Below are 10983 nucleotides of genomic sequence, written 5' to 3' on the forward strand. Positions count from 1 at the left end.
CTTTGGCCCAGCTTTCTAGTCTATTCAGTTGATTTTGAATTTTGATACTGTCTTCTGGGGTATTAGCTACTCTTAATCACCGACATCTTAACTGCTGCTTCCTGACTGTTAACCCTGATTGTCCTGGAGTCCCTTGTTCCAAAAACTGGGAAACACCTCTGTGGTGAGAGAGACAGGAAAATGCCCCATGTCCTTTCCGTAATGGATACAGCCTTGTTTCCCACTTCCCTTTCTGAGACTGAGGCCAAGCCATGAGCACAGACTTCCCAATCTGCTCCCTGAAAACAGGAGAGATAGAATTCACCTGTATTTGCTAGAAAGCAGATAGTCTATGGGAGCCTTCTAGGATCTAGGACTGCAAAAACAGCTGTGGGGAGCTATAATTCTGCATTTTGCCCACTTACTCCTGCCCATAGCTGCAGTGCCATCCAGAGGAGCTGTCTCAAGTAGTCAGTGACCATAGTATGAATCAAAAATAAATAAATAAAAATAAAATAATTAATATTTAAATATAAAATAACCAATCAGAAGCCCCACAGTTGGAGTTCTAGCCTTTTTATATTTGGATTATCTTTTTTATTTGATCACTCTACATGGGTGAGTAGCACATGTAGGTTTTCTCTGCAACGAGATCCTTTCCACTTCCCACAACTGTTTTTCCAGTGATTATGGTTAAGAGCACAGTGAGTGTTCATTCCTTTCCCACCGCCCCACATCCCTGCACCCAGTAGAGGAGAAATATACTTGTATACCTCAGATAATGAAGTATGTGTGTTCCTGGACATCACTTCTTTCACAGAAAATATGGCACTAGAGGCAGCAAACACAGGGAAGGAATATCAGTACACTCCTGTAGCAGAGGGAAAACACATTCCACATGTTTCAGCAAACTTTTTATTCAAAACAGCCATATGTGAAAGGAAACAAACAGATCTTGCAAAAGTTAAGAAAACTTGTGAAAGTATAGAAAAGCATTTTGAATCCTCTAGAAATCATTTGAAAATGTATTCCAAAATGCCTCCAAGTCTGATTTTCCTTTCAACAGCTTCATCAAAGGCTGGATGTTCATCTGTCAGGAGTGCTTTGATTGCATATTCGTGCATGGCAGGGGGTTGCAATTGGTGGTCCTCCAGGTCTCTTCAACTATGATTCTACAGTTCTATGAAAATGATCTAGTGGTCTTAGTCCACCACAAGGTTAACATGAGTCAACAAGATGTGAGAGCAGTGGAAAAAAGAAAGAAAGAGGTAGAGTATGGAATTCTATGCTACAACAAGAGAAGCACCGTATCTAGATAAAGTGGGATAATGGTACCACTCTCTTCTGCTTTGGTCAGGGCTCACATGGAGTACTGTGTTCATTTGTGACCATTAACATTTAAGAAAGACATTGGCAAGCTGGAATCTGTCTAGATGACCAAGATGGTAAAAGTTTTGGAAAGCAAGCCTATGAGGAATAGTTGAAGGAACCAGATATGTTCAAACTTGGGAAAAAAAGTTGAGACGTGATTTGATATCCATCATTAAACATATGAAGAACTTCTATGCAGATGATGGACTGATCTTGTTTCTTGCTACTCCAGAGAATAGGACCTGAACCACCAGAATCAAATTAGAAGAAAGGAAAATACAGCAAAACATGGGGAAGAACTTTATAGTAACAAGTGTTTCCCAGTGAAATAGATACCAGTGAAACACCACATTCCTGATATTTGAATGTTTTCTCTCTTTAGTGGATTCTCTCTAATGTATCATTAGAGTTGGATTTAGAGGAAAAGATTTCCCAGACTCCTGGCAGTTGTATGGCATCTCTTGTATTTGAATTCTATGGTGTTTCATAAATTTTGATATAGGGATTATTCAGATGATGAAAATAATTCAGAATGAATCCAGGTTGAATCTCCATTTTTCACACAGATCCCGAAACACCTAATTAAATTTTTTGGGGGGCTGCCAAAAAATCCACTTAGTCAAGGAATGATCAATATCAGGGTTTTCCGAATTCTTAAAAAATATCCACATCATCGGTAGTATAAACAACTGATCCAATAGACTTGAATAAATCCAGGATAAAACTCTCCATGCCTTGAACAAGTTCCGAATGCATTTGCATCATCGACTCCAGCTTTATTCAAATGCTTATATGTGTGAGCAACTGAACTTGCAGAGATACACATAGATGCAGTTCCATAGTGTGAACAACAAACCCAGAATGCATGAGTGAGATGATTCACATTGTCACGCTAAAAAAATGACATCTGAATGACCCCTTAGAAATAAAATATTTCACACATTCCTGGCATTGGTATGGTTTCTCGTCCGTGTAGAGTCTCTGATAGATTAGAAGAGATGAACTCTGAAAAAATAATTTCTTGCACTTCTGGCATCTATAGGGTTTCCTTCCTGTGTATATTGTCTCATGCTTCACAAGGCCTGCTCTTTCAGGAAAACATTTTTGACACACCTCACATTTGTATAGTTTCTTTCCTGTGTGGATGCTCTGATGCCGCACAAGTTGTGAATTCTGATAAAAGCATTTCCACACACTCCTGACCTTTGTATAGTTTCTCTCCGATATGGATTTGCTGGTGAGTCACAAGATTTGTTTTCTGAGCAAAACATTTTCCACACTCCTGACATCTGTACAGTTTTGTACTTGTGTGGATTCTCTGGTGGTTTAGAAGGTATGAATTCCGAGCAAAACATTTTCCACAGTCGTGGCATTTGTATGGTTTCTCTCTTGTGTGAACTTTCTGGTGACCCTTAAAATATGACTTATAAGCAAAACATTTCCCACACACCAGGCATTTGTACGGTTTCGCTCCTGTGTGACTTCTCTGATGGTCCAGAAAATATGTCTTATCTGCAAAACATTTCTCACATTCCTGGCATTTGTACGGTTTCTCTCCCGTGTGGATTCTATGATGGCTTAGAAGTTGTGAATTCTGAGCAAAACATTTCCCACACTCGTGGCATTTGTATGGTTTCTCTCCTGTGTGTACTCTTTGGTGCTTTACAAGGACTGCTTTCTCAGCAAAATATTTCCCACACTCAATACCTATCATACAAATAATAAACAACCTGTATTGGATCTTACAGGGGTTGCAGCAGACCCGCTTAGGAAACTTTTGCCTTGAGACGGCGGAGAGCGCATAACTTTCATCTTATTTGTGGCTTCACTCGACATAAAAAAAACACCAAGAGATGCATGATCCAGATCTAGCTGGCCCTAACAGCCGGAAGGAGCCTTGTATAGCATCAGCACCAACAGACCAGTGGGGAATTGTGGGAGAGGACAATCCAGAGGTTGCTGGGCGCGAGGACCTTGCCCAGCTCGGACATACAACGGCACGCGCTTCAGGCCGTCTCTCCTTTGAGGAGGGTGAGGGTTCCTCCGAGAACGTTTGCAGCCAACTCCACCATCTGTTGCCAATCAGTGGCTGAACCAGCAGCGCCACACAAAAACTGAGATCCTGGACCTCGGTGATCCTGGAGCACGTTCCTGGCCATCTCTGCCCCCGAGATGGAGAAGTTGGATCAGGGAATGTGGTTGGCAGAGACCTTGCTCCCAGCATTGGGCTCTGGCAGGGTGTTCCATCCTGAGTCACAGCAGAGCAGAGAAAAATTCAAAAAGAGCTGCAGGTTGGGAGCATCTCTCTGCGTTTGCAAAGTGAGCTGGTAATGTTCTTGGTGGCACCCTGTTTTGAACTTTCTGAAAATTGATGGAGACAAAGGGCCTCTTGACAGAGGTTCTACAGAGTGTGGTCCCCCCCTAGATTTGGCTTTGATGTGGGAGGGTATGGGGAAGATTCACCTTGCTAACACAAGTGGTTAATCACAGTTCTCACAAGCCTCTTAAAAAGCACGATTCTACTTTTAAATAGTATTTGCCCCTCCTGTGCCAGATTTTCCTGCTGGCACTAAGACACAACTAGACTTTTCCCTGTGGTGGTGACTACAGTGTCATTAGGGTAGTGGTTGTGTTTCAGGAACAGAATGGGCTTCTACTGTTCCATGAAGTACCTGCTCTCACTCTAAGGAGAGAAACACTTTACCCTTAGTGACATTTTTTTTTCAATCTCAAAGGCAACATACACATATTAAACAAACAACAGTGTTTTGGACACAGCCTGTACAGAGCCATATAGCTATATAATATCAGTGGTTTTTATGTTTTTCTCCGATGTCTCTTACAGATCTTCCTTATACACACGCACGACACCTAGACATACTGAAATGGGTAACAAGATGCCTTCTGTTATAATCACAGCAGAGTTTTCCACTTGGAAGTTCTTGCTATGGGCTCCCTGGATTTTTTTGTGTGGTTCCAGCCTATTGAAATAAACCTATACCAAATTTCCCATACAAGGCCAAACCCCTCCCCCACAGGCATTAGTCAATTTGTCTTCCTTCTCCAGATTGCTATATTGATCCCATTGCTGTTTCCGGTCAAAAATCTTTCGGTAGTTTGCTCTGAATTCCTGTGGCAGACTGGGCTCCATTAGACATGAGAAGGTGTCCCCAATGGAGGGAGATCAAGCAGAGGGCAATGAAGGGGCCCCTCTCACAAGTAAGAATGAACACTTTTGAACAAAAAACTCACTTGCTTTCCAGAATCCTGCTTATCTTTTGTTGTGTTGTTGTTTTCAAGCAGTTTCTAAGTTAGGCAACCTTAAGGTAAACCTAATGGGGTTTTCTTGGAAAATTTTCAGAAGGAGTTTGCCTTTGCCTTCCTCAGAGGCTGATGCGAGTGTGACTTGCCCAAGGTCACCAGGGGGTTCCTGGGTAGCAGGGATTTAAACCCTGGGTCTAAGTGGTAGTTCCACATTCTACCAAACTGGCCATTAATTTCGCATGCAATGAAAACATTGGACCTTTTTGGTCTGATGTGGATAGGCATATTCAGCTCCAGATTATGGAAGCAGAGTCACTTGGATCTCACGAGGCCCATTTAGAATCATAGAATCATAGAGTTGGAAGAGACCACAAGGGCCATCCAGTTCCAACCCCCTGCCATGCCAGGAAATCCAATCAAAGCATCCCCGACAGATGGCCATCCCGTCTCTCCGTTTGAAGATCTCCAAGGAAGAAGACTCCACTACACTTCGAGGGAGTTTAGTTTGTTCCACTGTCAAACAGCCCTTACTGTCAGGAAGTTCCTCCTAAGTTTGACGTGGAATCTCTTTTCCTTGCAAACCATTGCCCCGGTCCTGTCTCTGGAGCAGCAAAACAAGCTTGCTCCCTCCTCAATATGACATCCTTCAAATATTTCAAACAGAGCTATCATATCACCACTTAACCTTTTTTCCCAGGCTAAACATCCCAGCTCCCTAAGGCGTTCCTCATAGGGCAAGGTTTCCAGACCCTTCACCACATTTTAGTTGCCCTCTTTGGACATGCTCCAGTTTCTCAATGTCCTTTTTGAATTGTGGCGCCCCGAGAACTGGAACAATATTCCAGGTGGGGTCTGACCAGAGGCAGAATATAGTGGCATATTACTTCCCTTGATCTAGACCCATTACTTCTATTGATGCAGCCTAAAATCACATTGGCCTTGTTAGCTGCCGCATTGCACTGTTGACTCATGTTTCAACTTGTGTGTCTACTTGGACTCCTAGATCCCTTTCACATGTTGTCTCCTTAAGCCAGGTGTCCCCCATCCTATATCTGTGCATTTCATTTTTTTCATCCTAAGTGCCAGTACCTTACATTTCTCCCTGTTGAAGTTCATTTTGTTAGTTGTGGCCTAGGTGTGCATTGTAGGTGTGCTATGTTTGCAGAAAAACTGCTCTTCAACAGAAGGATTGTGTGGTACATTCCGTGTATATCTTCATGTGCTGAATTTATCCATCCTTGATGTAGGATCACTGCTACTATTCATGTATTTTTTATTGTTATTAAATATGTTATAGAAACAAATACAACCAGCAAAGAATGCTTCTGGAATCAGTAAAGTGAGGTTTGAGGTTTTGAGTTTGTTGTTGCTTGACTATGCCAGCTACTAATTTCCAGCTGACCTGACAGACTATTATAAATAGAGTATGGTGCATTACAGAGCGCTGAAAAGTGGCACTCTGCCTGCGCCGTCATTCGTGCGCTGAGAAGCCCCAGCGGCCAAACTGCGAGCTTCCTGGCGCAGCTAAAAAAGACGCGCCAAAATGTGCTTCTCTATGCGTCGTGGTGCACCTCGTGGCATCATATGTGCCACATGTGTGTGGACGCAGTGCACCCGCTACATAAAGATGGCGGCCCCCCATGTGGAACTGGCACCGCCCTTTTGTACGGACTTGGTCCATACTAGGGTTAGGGGCGTCCGAATGACGCCCCTTTCTAACCCTAGTACGGACCGGTCCGTACTTATGCCTGTCTGTAACGGGCCTCCCTTTCCAAAAAGAACACTTGAGGAGGGTGAGATATAACATTTTAATTTGCGCAACTAAAATAGAACAGTGCAAATAGCTTCAGCTTACACGAGGATGAAGAGGGTCAGGGTGAGCATAAAATGACTTTTGAAAGGAGCTTTGTTGTCAGAGGTTTGGCTGTCTGAGCTGCATCTGCACTTCCTAGTGAGGTTTTGTTGAAGTTAGTCTATCTGTAACCCTGACACAAGCATACATGACCAGTTTTCCCCCCACCTTGGTCTTTCTACAGAGGCTGGATGGCACCACCAACAAAGACTCTGTCATCTCTCCTCCTTTTTCTGGTGGACCAGAAGCAAATCAGGTAAGGAGAAGATTCCTGGAGAAGAGAGAGGTTTTGAGCAGTCTGGTTTTCCTCTTTCCCTAGATCACATCCCTCCCAGTGCTAGAGGAGAATTTGTTTCCATTTCCTTTGGATTTTGAAAAATTATAAAATTTACCAATTTCTTCCTGATTGTAGATTCACGTTATGCATATGAGAGAAAACCAGACTGACAGATTTATACATCCAGGTCCCAATGTTGATGGGGCTTCACTTTAATCTCTACATCTGCCTGTACTGCAGCCATTCACTCAAAACACAAGGTTGCGAGTTCAAGACCAGCAAAAGGGCCCAAGCTCGACTCAGGCTTGCATCCTTCCGGGTCACTAAAATGAGTACCCCAGACTGTTGGGGCCAAATTAACTTACTTGCTAATTAGTTATTTGCTGTTCACCGCTATGATCTTTGAATAGCAGTATATAATAAAACAAATTATTATTTTATATCCTTTAAAATGTGTTCTCAACATGTGAATACCACACACACAACTATATCCTAACTCTGTTTGCTTCTGACTTGCTGAAATGCACCAGTTTGTTCTTTGCCTCCCCCATCTTCAGTTTCTATCCCTGGTTCAAATCCTGCAGGGTGTAAGACCTTTTGCATTTTGCTCGACAGTTGTGGTGTTATATTTCTTCCAGCCAAGCTCCTTCTACTGTAGCTGTAGAGTATGTCATGTGTTGAGGCTCCTGTGATTATCTGACCTAATTCCACGATGTTCATGCTGGTGTTCACCTTGACTGCCTTTGGAGCCTTCTCCGCTGTGATCCACTTTAGCCTAAATGCCAGAGCATCAGTCATCATGCATTTTTGGTGTGTGCAAGTACCTTTTCCTTCTGTCTCTCTCAGGGCCTGGTGACTTTTGGGAGGTGGCCATGTCTTTTCTCCCCAGAGGAATGGGCCCTGCTGGATCCTGACAGGAGCCCTGCACAGGGAGATCACGGAGAGGTACATGGAATTTGTGACTTCCCTTGGTAAGGCTCTTTCTTTCCCTGATGATATGTCTTCTGTTTTAAAAATGCATTTATAATAGCAGTATTAAGAGCTGAATGGGGTCCTGACTCAGCCCAAATGAGAAAATGATGAGTACTATATACACAATCATAGAGGAGGAAAACTTGTGGGATTATAGGCTGTCTTGGTAAGGCTCCCTTGTTGATGATAATTTCTGTTCTAAATGTGATGGTGGGACTTTGTTCTTCTGTGAGGGCTATGCTGAATGTACCAATGCTGCTGGTAGGATCTCCCACGTCAGGGAGGCTTTGCTGAGGATCCAGACTCAATGTGCCAACAGCTAGTGGGCAGCAGTAGTGGGAGGTGACGTTTGTAGAGGTCACTCAGAGCAGAAAAACACAAGGACAGGAACGAGTAGTTCTGTGTCTTATGATGCATCTGGACCTAATTTTAAAATATGTTCAGCTGCTGACTTGGGGGGATGGGATCAAAGTTCCCCCGATAAGGTAGACTTTCCCAAGCGTATATGAGATTAAGACATATAACAGAGTGGCATTCTAGTCAAGTGAATTAGGACAATACCTCTTTATTATAAGAATCAAATACGTTTTTAAAAGTTACACAAATAAATCTATAAATAGTTGTAGATGAATAAATGGAGTTAAATCAATATGAAACAATGTAGTCTAACAACACATCTTTATTTAGAACTAAGCCATTATACATAATTCATCTATTATTCTAATGTGGGATGCTATGATGTACAGTCAAAGAGTGGCCCACCTATGGCCACAGGAAAGCTTCTCCCTTACCGAGCCGTCTAATGTCCCTTATTGTAAGGGCTATCGAGTTTGAAGATTCAGTTAACTGAGTCCTTTCTGTCGGTTCCTTATTGTCAGCTGATTGTCATGAATTTCCACTTTTCCTTATTGCTATTTTGAACGCTCAGATAGGAAAACTCCCCACCCTCATCTCAGACTTTTCTCTCAACTTCTTTGTTCTCAGTAATCCTGCTGTATGTCTTTGGGAGCATATGCCCCTGCGACTTCCACAAACAAAGAGAGAGGAGAACAGTAGTTGAACCAGCCAGGTGCTTACCCCCATACTGATTAGTTTCTTTAGCCTGTCATATACCTTTATGTTTTGTAGTAGCTCAAATAAAACTGGTATAGCGGGAGAAACAAAAATTGAAATCAGTAGCATGATGTAGACATGTCAGCATGTAAAAAACTTGTACACAGCAAATTTGTGAAAAAATGCAAAGGTCTTACCTGGTGGTTAAGAGCAGTGAGGAGAAAGTTTATTTATTATTTATTATTTGATTCTGCTTTCCCCCCAATGAGACCCAAAGCACCTTACAATATAATTTTAAAAGAACAGCTAAAACATATAAGTTTTAAAAAGCATTAAGGCATTCTTCCATTAAACCCCTGCTTTTAAGACACTATTTAAAAACAATTAAAGCCAGTGAAATGCATAGCATATGGGGGGGGGGGGGGGCAGGGGGGACAGTACACCTAATTGCCTGTCTTTCTACCCCGTCAAGTTAGACCGAAAGCATGTTTAAACAGGATGTTTTTGCCTGCTGGTGAAAGACAACAGGGGATAGATTGAATCTACATCAGGGTGGAGTTCCAAAGTCTAGGAGCCGCCACCGAGGACATTGCTTCCCACCATCCTCACTAGCTGAGTTTGGGAGGGTGGTGGGATGGGGAAAGCCCTCCCTAAAGATCATAAGATTCAGGCAGGCTCTAATGAGGAGATAGCTGTCAGATAGTCTAGACATAATCACACAATGAAAGCATAGTACCTCTTCTTTTGTTCTGAGGTTCATTTGTCTAAATTGTTTGGCTTTAGCCCTTTCCCATGTCCTGAAATTCTTTTCACACAGATTTTGAAATTGTTTCTTCTCTTTTTCCTCTTCTTCTTCACAGCAGAACGTGAGGAAACATTTGTATCTGCTAAGTAGGGGTGTGTTCTAGGCCAAACTGGAATTTACCCGCTGCCAGGAGCCCAACATCAGAAGGGAAAGTTATATCAGAGAGAAGCCCTGTAAAGCAGTATATCCAGGAAATGTGTTTCCCAAGATATGGCACATGTGCCTCACAAGAGGCTCCATGCTGGGAAAAAGAAATGTCCGTGAATGGTTTTGCTTATACATTGTTCAATGTAGACACCAAGAAGCCCACACAGTAAAGAACCACACAAATGCAAGGATTGTGGGAAATGTTTTGCTTGGAAAGCAGAACTTGTGAAACACCAGCGAACCCATACAGGAGGAGAGCCATACAAATGCAAAGAGTGTGGAAAATGTTTTACTCAGAAAGCAGTCCTTATAAAGCACCAGAGGTCCACACGGGGAGAAACCATACAAATGCCATGAGTGTGGGAAATGTTTTGCTGAATTCAGCCCTTTTGATCCATCAGAGAGTTCACACAGGAGAAAAACCATACAAATGTCAGGAATGTGAGAAATGTTTTGCTTGTAAGTCATACTTTTTGGACCATCAGAGAAGTCACACAGGAGAGAAACCATACAAATGCCAGGAGTGTGGGAAATGTTTTGCTTATAGGTCATATTTTAGGTCACCAGAGAATTCACACAAGAGAGAAACCATACAGATGCCAAGAATGTGGGAAATGTTTTTCTCAGCATTCATACCTTCTACGCCACCAGAGGATCCACATGGGAGAAAACGGTACCAACACCAAGGGATGGGAATGTTTTGTTCAAAAAGGAGGCCTTGTGAGCCAGCAGAAAATTCACACAGGAGAGAAACTATACAAATGTCAGGAGTGTGAGAAATGCTTTTATCGTAATTCACAACTTGTACTTCATCAGAGCACCCACACAAGAAACAAACCATACAAATGCGAAGTGTGTCAAAAATATTTTACTGCAAGGCAGGCCTTGGAAGCACGAGAGAATACACCAGGAGAGAAACCATACAAATGCCAGGAGTGTGGAAAACTGTTTCGTCAGAGTTCTTCTCTTCTAGTCCCTCAGAGGTCCACACAGGAGAGAACCATACAAATGCCGGAGTGTTGGAAATGTTTTGGTACAAGGCACATCTGGCGGGGCATCAGAGATCCACACAGTGGAAACCCTATAAATGCCAGGAATGTGTGGAAGTGCTTTACTGAGAAATCACACCTTCGAAACCACCAGAGAGTTCATACAGGAGAAAAGCCATACAAATGCCAGAATGTGGGAATGTTTTGCTCAGATTCAGGCCTTTTCAGCCACCTAAGATCCACACGGGAGAGAAACCGTACCAATGCCAAGAGT

This window comes from Sceloporus undulatus, chromosome 2, assembly GCF_019175285.1.
Source record: "Sceloporus undulatus isolate JIND9_A2432 ecotype Alabama chromosome 2, SceUnd_v1.1, whole genome shotgun sequence".
Taxonomy (NCBI): Eukaryota; Metazoa; Chordata; class Lepidosauria; order Squamata; family Phrynosomatidae; genus Sceloporus; species Sceloporus undulatus.